The sequence below is a fragment of the Podarcis melisellensis genome, assembly GCF_964234715.1.
Source record: "Podarcis melisellensis genome assembly, chromosome: 8".
NCBI lineage: Eukaryota > Metazoa > Chordata > Lepidosauria > Squamata > Lacertidae > Podarcis > Podarcis melisellensis.
In genome coordinates, this window is record NC_138540.1 from 83,965,557 (window position 1) to 83,974,702 (window position 9,146).

General features: G+C 48.8%; 1 long non-coding RNA gene across 1 annotated transcript; it reads right to left on the minus strand.

Annotated features, from left to right (window-relative positions):
- Positions 1-1,738: 1,738 nt before the first annotated feature.
- On the minus strand, positions 1,739-8,383 carry LOC309376234. Its single transcript, XR_014171089.1, has 2 exons — positions 7,522-8,383; positions 1,739-3,598 (listed from the first exon to the last, which is right to left on the minus strand). It is a non-coding gene; the product is annotated as an uncharacterized lncRNA (long non-coding RNA).
- Between the last annotated feature and the right edge of the window lie 763 nt (positions 8,384-9,146).

A 9,146-nucleotide genomic window follows, 5' to 3' on the forward strand; every position in this document is an offset into this window, starting at 1 on the left:
CAGAGCGTTCCACCAGGCTGGAGCCAGTGTTGAAAAGGCCCTGGCTGTGGTTGAGGCTAATCTGACTTACTTAGGGCTCGGGACCACTAGGGTGTTGCTATTTATGGACCTTGAGGCTCTCCGTGGGGCATACGGGGAGCCAGTGCAGCTGGAAAATCACTGGGTGAATATGCTCCCATGGCAGAGACCCCGTGAGGAGCCTCGCTGCAGCATTCTGCACCTGCTGGAGTTTCTGGGACAGCTTCAAGGGCAGCCCCGCGTAGAGCGAGTTACAGTAGTCAAGCCTGGAGATGACCGTCGCATGGATCACTTTAAGTTGCCCAATGCTATAGCTGAGCAAGGGTTCAAACCTACATCTCTATGATCCAATAAAAGAGATCCACTACACTAGAGGGTAGCCAACATGGGGTATTCTGGATGTTGTCGGACTACAACTCCCAGCATGATGGGAGTTGTAGTCCTGCAAAATCTGGAGGGCGCCATGTTCGTTCCTCCTCAACTCTACATCATTGTGGTTCTCTCTTGGGTTTAGCAATCACCAACGTGGCTTCCTTATCACCCTGTCCAACACCCCTGCCCTCCATAAAGGCGACCGAGAACAATGCTCAATCTTTTTTCTTCTCTGCTCCTGCCAGAGATTCGCCTTTGCCCCATTTGCTGCTTGTTTCAAAATGTGAGGAGTGGCTTTCGAAGCTGCCTCCAAGCAGAACTTTCCCATTCTATCCTGCATATTTGCAGACGGTTGAAAGGAGCAGAAAAAACAACAACACCCTGATGCGCAACACATTTTTCGTGTGTACACAAATAATCAGGTTTTTTTTATTTTTTGGTTTTGGTTTTGCTCCGTCACAAATGTGACTTGCTACCGGATGGGCTGAAAGCTTCTCTTTCCCCCTGTGACACAGGGAGTCCCTCCATCGCCTGCCCCCTCCCAAACCTGGGTTCTCCCAACACATCAGATTTTGCCCCTGCACCAGTTTTGCTGAAAGGCAGCTTAGTCATCAGTGTTGATTCACGGCAGTTTTTTTTATCATGAAAGCCTTTTCCTTATCGTGAGGAGGGAGCTACACAGGCTTGGCTGAGAAAGAAACCGAGGCTAGAAGTTGCGGACACCAGGCTCTTAAGACCCGAAACTGATTGTGAAAAAAGACAAGGGTTTTATGGGCTCGACCAATAAAAATGAGAGCTTTTGCTGGCCGGCTACTGGCTTTTGCTGGGCGAGCCCTCCAGACTGGATTTTTTTGTAGGTGCATTCAGAAACTTTGCATGTTTACTTATTTATTTCTTGCCCGCCCTTCACCCTAAGGAGCCTGAGAAACAAAATGGCGGCCGGCTGCGCCATGAGATTGCCGTGCAGCCGATTGCTTAAAAAAAACACAGACTGGCTCCCTCCCAGGGGTTGCCTGGGATACCAAAGTAGGGGTTAAAAAAAAGTAGGCCTGTAAAACTAAAGTGTGTTTTTAGACAGCATCTTAAAAAGCAGAGACATCACCTTGCCAACGAAGGTCCGTATAGTTAAAGCTATGGTTTCCCCAGTATACGACAATGAGCATTCATATTGATCTATTTGCATGGTAGCGTTTCCCAAGCTGGAATTAAGATTGCCGGAAGTAATATCAACAACCTCAGATATGCAGATGACACAACCTTGATGGTGAAGCCTTTTTTACCTAGGGATCCATTAGCCACGCCATCCCCTGGACCTCGGAGGGAACAAAAGTACCAGGAAAGCAAAATCTTCTTTGGAGAAAAAGAGTTTATTGAGATCTGAGCACAGAGTCAAGGTCTGTACTCAGAGACAGCCTGCTAGTTAGTTCCTAGAAATACTGGCTGTAAAGCAAGACACTTCAGCAGACTTTCTTATACCCCCAGACTTCCCCAATCGGCTAGCAAATATTGCTTGCTTAACACATTTTATTGCTTGCTAAACATTCCTGTCTTTCTGCTAAGCCAAGCACTCCCTCCCACCTCCTTGTACACGTGTCTTCTTTTGCTAGCTAAGCATTCCCTTCGTATCTCTTCTTATTCTTGCATTACTAAGCAGAAGTAAAGTAGGAAACATCTTGCTAGTGGTTTTCTCGGTTAACAGCAGTTTTCTGGCTAGGCAGGAAGCGACCTTCTGACCTGTAGCTAGCATCAGCAGTTTCAAGTAGCTGGTTAGGCAGAAAACGACCTCCTGACCTGTCTGATTTAGACTTTTGCAAGCAACTGCAATTTTGGGCTGTTTTGACCATCCTAGCAGAGTGCAGGAATTTACTATGTGTAGATAATATTAATGATTAACCGTTCCCCTCTCCCTTCACTCCCTCCTCTTCTTCTGAACAACCTAATACTTAGGTTCGTTCTGGGGTATGGGCCTATACTCCCTCATCACAGCGATGACTGTGGGTCCTAGCTTCCGTGACAGGAGTCTTTGCATCATTTGCTGCAAGCATTGCAATAAGCAGGGTATACAGAAGCAGAAAAGCAATAGAAGCATTATTGGGCCTATTCTCCCCACAAATACGATACCGTTCATGCCAACAGAAATACGAGAGCATCCATACGACAAGGGCGGTACATATCACTCCTACCCACCAAACCCAATATCTCCATGGTTCCTCCCACCAATATTCAGGGGGTGTGCTCATTGTTGAAGAGCCCACTGATATTTGTGCCCGACTACCTGTTGAGCCTCAAGGATGAGAGCCCACCGGTGAGCTGATGCTCCCACTATGTGGGTCAATTTTTCTATTAGCCCTGTTGGGTGGATTGAACTCTCGTGCTGCCTCCCTAGTGACCAGAGCATATGGAAGCTGAAATCCTGGGGTGGCAATTCTTACTGGCACTTGTTTAGTAATTTCAATGCACACCTGGCTAAGGCTCCCACCCCTGCGGTACTTGCATTAAGATAGGTTCCGTCTCATCAATCGCCTGCATTAAGATTAGAACCTGGTCCGCTAGATCAGGTTGGTACAGTGCTCTACCCCCCGGATAACAGTTGACTACCCTCCCACAGCAGCAAGAGCAGTCCAGAACTCGATAGATTTCGAACGTCTCTGCAACTTCCCGTATGAGCACTATCCACATGTGCTGGACAGTGGTGTGGAAGAGGAGCCACAACGGGGTAGTGGGATGTCTTAATATGGTAACCTCATCAAACCCCAGTTGCCAATAGCCAAGGAGCACGCCATCTCTTACCACCGGCAAGACGAACCAGTCGTAGCAGAGGCCAGCAGGCCAATAGGGTTGGTATGGTTCGGTAGGGTCAGGGCAATAAGACATAGAGCAAGTCAATAAAGAAAATAAGAGAGAAAAGAGAAAGTCTTTGTAACTGTCCTTGTGATGATTAGTCGCAGGATCTCGTTGCCCGTGGCCTAACGCTTTTTCCTGGTAGCGTCAGACACAAGGTGATGATCAACTTCAGAGGGTCAGCGGGATTTCTTTTGCAAGTCCAGACACCCTTCTTCAGATGCGTGTGATGTACCCAGGGGATCACCTCGACTACTTTCACTGCAGTTGGGGATGAGGGGGTTGCCAGACGCTGTCACTCAGAGGGACTGGTGAACCGGCTCAGCGAGACTGCCACGGGACTGCAGGTGTACGCTTGAGGGAATACCTGGAAAGAGAGCAAACACACACAACAAACACAGGGATTGCACTTGTTCTTGGGTGATGTGATCTCCCATCTGCCCAAACCGGCGGGGATGCCTCGGACGAAAGGGGTTGGCCTGCCATATAGAAGTTCAAAGGGCGATAGTTCTCAGTCTCTTGGTTGGCGCACAGGGCACATTTTGGGATATAGAATATTCTCCCAAGGTGCGCCTTAGCAGCTGGGCCTCCCAAATGGGTGGGCTCGTGGTAATTTTTTACAATTGTGCTGGCCGGATGTTGGGGCACAAAAACACGGCTGTCCGGTCCTTCCTGGAGCGTTGCTCCTTCTTGGCTGGTCCACTGCTGTTCATCAAGGGTGTAACGTGGTTCCACATCGTCTGGAGTGAGTTCTGGTACCAATATCAAAAGTCCTGGTGGTGCCTCTAAATTGGCTGGAGAACAAATGTCTACGTTGGGGGCGCTGCCTGCGGGCGCCCCTCCCATCCAATTCTTCACCGTGCATAGAGATATCAGCAAGGCGGTCGTCACTGGAGGGGATCTTCAGGATGCTGAGACACAGTCCAATCTGAAGCAGCTTTCTTATGTGGTGGACCCAAGGGGTGGTGCCAGCGACCTTCACAGCTGTGGGTGTGGAGAGCAGATGGGCCCTTCCAGCACGGCGGCAGTGGTGCCTGGGACCGGTCTCATCCACACCACGTCACCTGGCTCAAACTGGTCATGCAAGAAGTTCGGGCCTGGGTTGAGAGAGAAAATCTCGAGAGAGAGACTGTACATAATTGTTCAATTCCACATCTTGAGCAGGGATAGGTGAAAGCATGCACACATAAGGAACCGGTCTCCCAAACATCACTTCAAAAGGGTGACAAGTGAATACGTTTCAATGGGAGGCTACAGACTCTAAGCAAAGGCAAGGGCAACATGGACACCCAATTAGACCCTGTTTCTTGCGTCAGCTTGGATAGCTGATTCTTTAAAGTCCTGTTCATTCTCTCTACCTTTCCAGAACTCTGGGGTCTATAAGCAGTATGCAGCTTCCAGTTGATCTGGAGCGCTTTTGCCAGTCCCTGTAGGACTGCATGAACAAATGCTGGTCCATTGTCAGATCCTATGGACCTTGGCAATCCATAGCGAGGGATGATTTCCCTAAGCAGGCACCTGGTTACTTCAAATGCCTTTTCAGTCTTTGTTGGCCATGCTTCGGCCCTCCGGTGTAGGTGCACACTGCCACCAGCAGGTAGCGGTGTAGTCCACAACGGGGTAATTCAGTAAAGTCCACGACAAGATCTTCCATAGGTGCCGTTCTACTGTGCTGAATCCCTGGGGGAGCCAGTGGTCCGGCTCTGGGATTATTCTTTTGACACAGCAGGCATTTCCTGGAGATCTGGGCTGCCAGTTGGTAGAGGTGGGCTGTATAGAAGCATTTCTCCAGCTGCTTGGTTGTAGCATCTGGTCCTATGTGGGTTGAATCATGGTATCTCTGAGTAATCTGCCGAGAAAGGGACTCTGGAATCCATATCCTGTCATCAGGGGTAAGGTACCATCCTTCTTTGGACAATGTCAGCTCCTGAGCATCTGCAGTGTCCCTTTCCTGCTTCGTGTAAGCTGGCATGTCAGTGGTGCTTAAAATTTCTTCTGGGACCAGTGCTCCAATAACCGAGGCGGGGGCCAGTTCTTGGGCTGCTTCCTTGGCCACTCTGTCTGCCAATCGGTTTCCTCTGGCCACTTCTCCTGGTCCAGTCTTGTGTCCATAACAATGGATAACTGCCACTGCATCGGGCTCCCATACAGCATCCAGAAGGTTCAATAAAGCTTGTGGGTGGGCCACCTGGCTTCCTCTGGAGGTAAGCAAACCTCTTTCTTTCCATAAGGCTCCATGGGCATGTAAAGTCAGGAATGCATACTTAGAATCTGTATAAATGTTTATCTTCTGTCCCTTTGCCAGGCTCAGGGCTCTGGTGACTTGGAATTTTTAACGCGGATGTAGTAGTAGCATCTGACATTTCCTCATTTTAGCCTGGGAGAGGAAATAGGTGCCTTTCGGCAGATGGCACGCTGATTCTTTCCTAAGCGGCCTCGCCCTCCTCTTCTTCTAACGGTGGACCTCCCGTCTTCAGGGCCATCAACTTCTTTGCCTGGTACTTCTTTTTCTTCTGGGTCTCTTTTCCTCTCTGATTATAAGTGGTTTGGGCTATTTTCTAACATCCATTTCAGGGTGTGGCCCATCTGGATTTTTCGGCAAATATCGGGCGCTGCCTGGGCTACAAAAGCAGTTTTTATGATAGGGGCATTGGCAGCCTCATCTGGGTCCACAGGAGTATACTGGCGGTAGGCTTCCTTCAGCCTCTTTAAGTAGGCTCCAGGGGCCTCCTCTGTTCCTTGTACTATTTCTCTGGCCTCCACGAAGTTGGTGAGTTTTCTGGCTGCCCTCCTCATGCCATTTAAGACATTCTGGCAATAAATGGTGAGAGTATTTTGCCCTTCAGTGATCTGATAATCCCAATTCAGTGTATTTTCAGGATATCCTGCTGCAACAGCTTGATCTCCTGCCCCCTGCGCTCTCATGTGTGCTCGGACTTCAGCATGAATTTGCCTAGCCTCTTCTGTAGTTAGCAGGGCATCCATCAAATATTACACATCATAAAAAGTGAGGTTGTATGTTTTAAAAAAAATTCCCTCAAACAGCTTAATGATTTTGGCAGGGTTTTCCTCAAATGAAGGGTTTTTGGTTCCTCCAATTACAAACATCTGCACTAGAGAAGGGACATGTTGAACTGTATGAGTTCTATTGGGCACCACCCCATCAGGTCCCGCGGGGGCCAGAGGGTCATACACTCTATGGAGAGGCATCACTCTGGCCGCGCCCTTCTCCTGTGCTTTATGTGCCCTATGGAGGGTCACTCTTTTCACTGCTTTCCCCACTCTTTTGTCCACGGGATTGGGGCTGGGCCATCTGTTCCCTGTGGCGGGGGTGGTGCCAGGGCTGTTGCCGGGGCATAAGGCGGTGGGGGCATTAAAACTTTATCTTCTTCCTTCTCTGAATCCTGGAGGACTGGGGGGTTGTCCTCCTGTTTTCCTGACTGAGCAGATACTGCTGCCTGAGACCTTTTGGCAGCATGACTTCAGCCAGGAGGGGGGGGTTCTTTTCCATATTGGTCTTCCATGTGGAAATGTAGGGGATTTGATCAGGGTGGACATTCAAAATGTTCTGATATAATGGATTAATGAGTTGCAAATCAAGGGTCCCAGTGGACGGCCAATTTGTTATTTTGGGGTGGGCCAATCTAATTTACACAATGTCCTCGTCCTCCCCTCTCATTAGCTTGAATCCCCAAAAGCATTTCAAAGGGGTACTTTTACTTTGGCCAGAACCCATTTCTTCCAGATCCTTCGCTACTATTCACAGTAAAAATTCTCTCACACTTCACACACAACAGACCTACAATTGCTCGGCCAAGGGGACACTAAGCCCTGGCCCACACTTGACAATTCAGTCACTGGAGTATCTTGACATGCAACATACAACATACAAAACACACCAATATAATTTCAACACACTAAACACACCAAAATAACTTCAGCATGCAATACACAAAACACACCAAAATAACTTAATTTCAACATGTCACATGCTACAGTTTGTCAGAAAATGCACAACCCTACAATCGCTCGGCCAAGGGGACACTAAGCCTTGGCCCTCATTCAACAATTCATCCACTGGAGTATCTGACACACAACATGTCAACAAAACACTCAATTCCCTCTGCCCCATTCCCTTTCCCAAACCTTTACCAATTCCTTTCCTGGTGGCATTCTTACTGCCGGGCACTCTACTGCCAACTACCAGGTGAGGCTGATCAGGCCTCTGGCCCTTTCCCTCGGGCCCCTAGCCCTTTCCCTCGGGCCCCTAGCCCTTTCCTTCGGGCTTACCTTTCTCCGCTGCGGACCTGTCCCCTCGGCGCCGTTCTGTCCTCTTGTTCTCCCTCAACTAGATGTCTCCGCTCCAGGACGGTGTGGCAATCTCCCCCTACAAACTGGCAGGGTGTGCACCGGAAATGCGAACGCCGATTGGAGCTGTTCACCTTGGTTGAGCCTGGCCCTCCGGTCCGTATTTGGGGAGGGGGCTGATCCCGGACGAGCCCCCAAAGAAATGAAGCCTTTTTTACCTAGGGATCCATTAGCCACGCCATCCCCTGGACCTCGGAGGGAACAAAAGTACCAGGAAAGCAAAATCTTCTTTGGAGAAAAAGAGTTTATTGAGATCTGAGCACAGAGTCAAGGTCTGTACTCAGAGACAGCCTGCTAGTTAGTTCCTAGAAATACTGGCTGTAAAGCAAGACACTTCAGCAGACTTTCTTATACCCCCAGACTTCCCCAATCGGCTAGCAAATATTGCTTGCTTAACACATTTTATTGCTTGCTAAACATTCCTGTCTTTCTGCTAAGCCAAGCACTCCCTCCCACCTCCTTGTACACGTGTCTTCTTTTGCTAGCTAAGCATTCCCTTCGTATCTCTTCTTATTCTTGCATTACTAAGCAGAAGTAAAGTAGGAAACATCTTGCTAGTGGTTTTCTCGGTTAACAGCAGTTTTCTGGCTAGGCAGGAAGCGACCTTCTGACCTGTAGCTAGCATCAGCAGTTTCAAGTAGCTGGTTAGGCAGAAAACGACCTCCTGACCTGTCTGATTTAGACTTTTGCAAGCAACTGCAATTTTGGGCTGTTTTGACCATCCTAGCAGAGTGCAGGAATTTACTATGTGTAGATAATATTAATGATTAACCGTTCCCCTCTCCCTTCAATGGCAGAAAGTGAGGAGGAATTAAAGAACCTTTTAATGGGGGTGAAATAGGAGAGCGCAAAATATGGTCTGAAGCTCAACATCAAAAAAACAAAGATCATGGCCATTGGGCCCATCACCTCCTGGCAAATAGAAGGGGAAGAAATGGAGGCAGTGAGAGATTTTACCTTCTTGGGCTCCATGATCACTGCAGATGGTGACAGCAGTGACGAAATTATAAGACGCCTGCTCCTTGGGAGAAAGGCGATGGCAAACCTAGACAGCATCTTAAAAAGCTGAGACATCACCTTGCCAACAAAGGTCCGTATGGTTAAAGCCATGGTTTTCCCAGTAATGATGTATGTAAGTGAGAGCTGGACCATAAAGAAGGCTGATGGCCGAAGGATTGATGCTTTTGAATTCTGGTGCTGGAGGAGACTCTTGAAAGTCCCATGGACTGCACGAAGATTAGACCTCTCCATTCTGAAGGAAATCAGCCCTGAGTGCTCCCTGGAAGGACAGATCCTGAAGCTGAGGCTCCAATACTTTGGAGAAGACTCCCTGGAAAAGACCCTGATGTTGGGAAAGATGGAGGGCACAAGGAGAAGGGGACGACAGAGGACGAGATGGTTGGACAGTGTTCTCAAAGCTACCAGCATGAGTTTGACCAAACTGCGGGAGGCAGTGGAAGACAGGAGTGCCTGGCGTGCTCTGGTCCAGGGAGTCGCGAAGAGTCGGACATGACTAAATGACTCAACAACAACAACAACAAAATCTT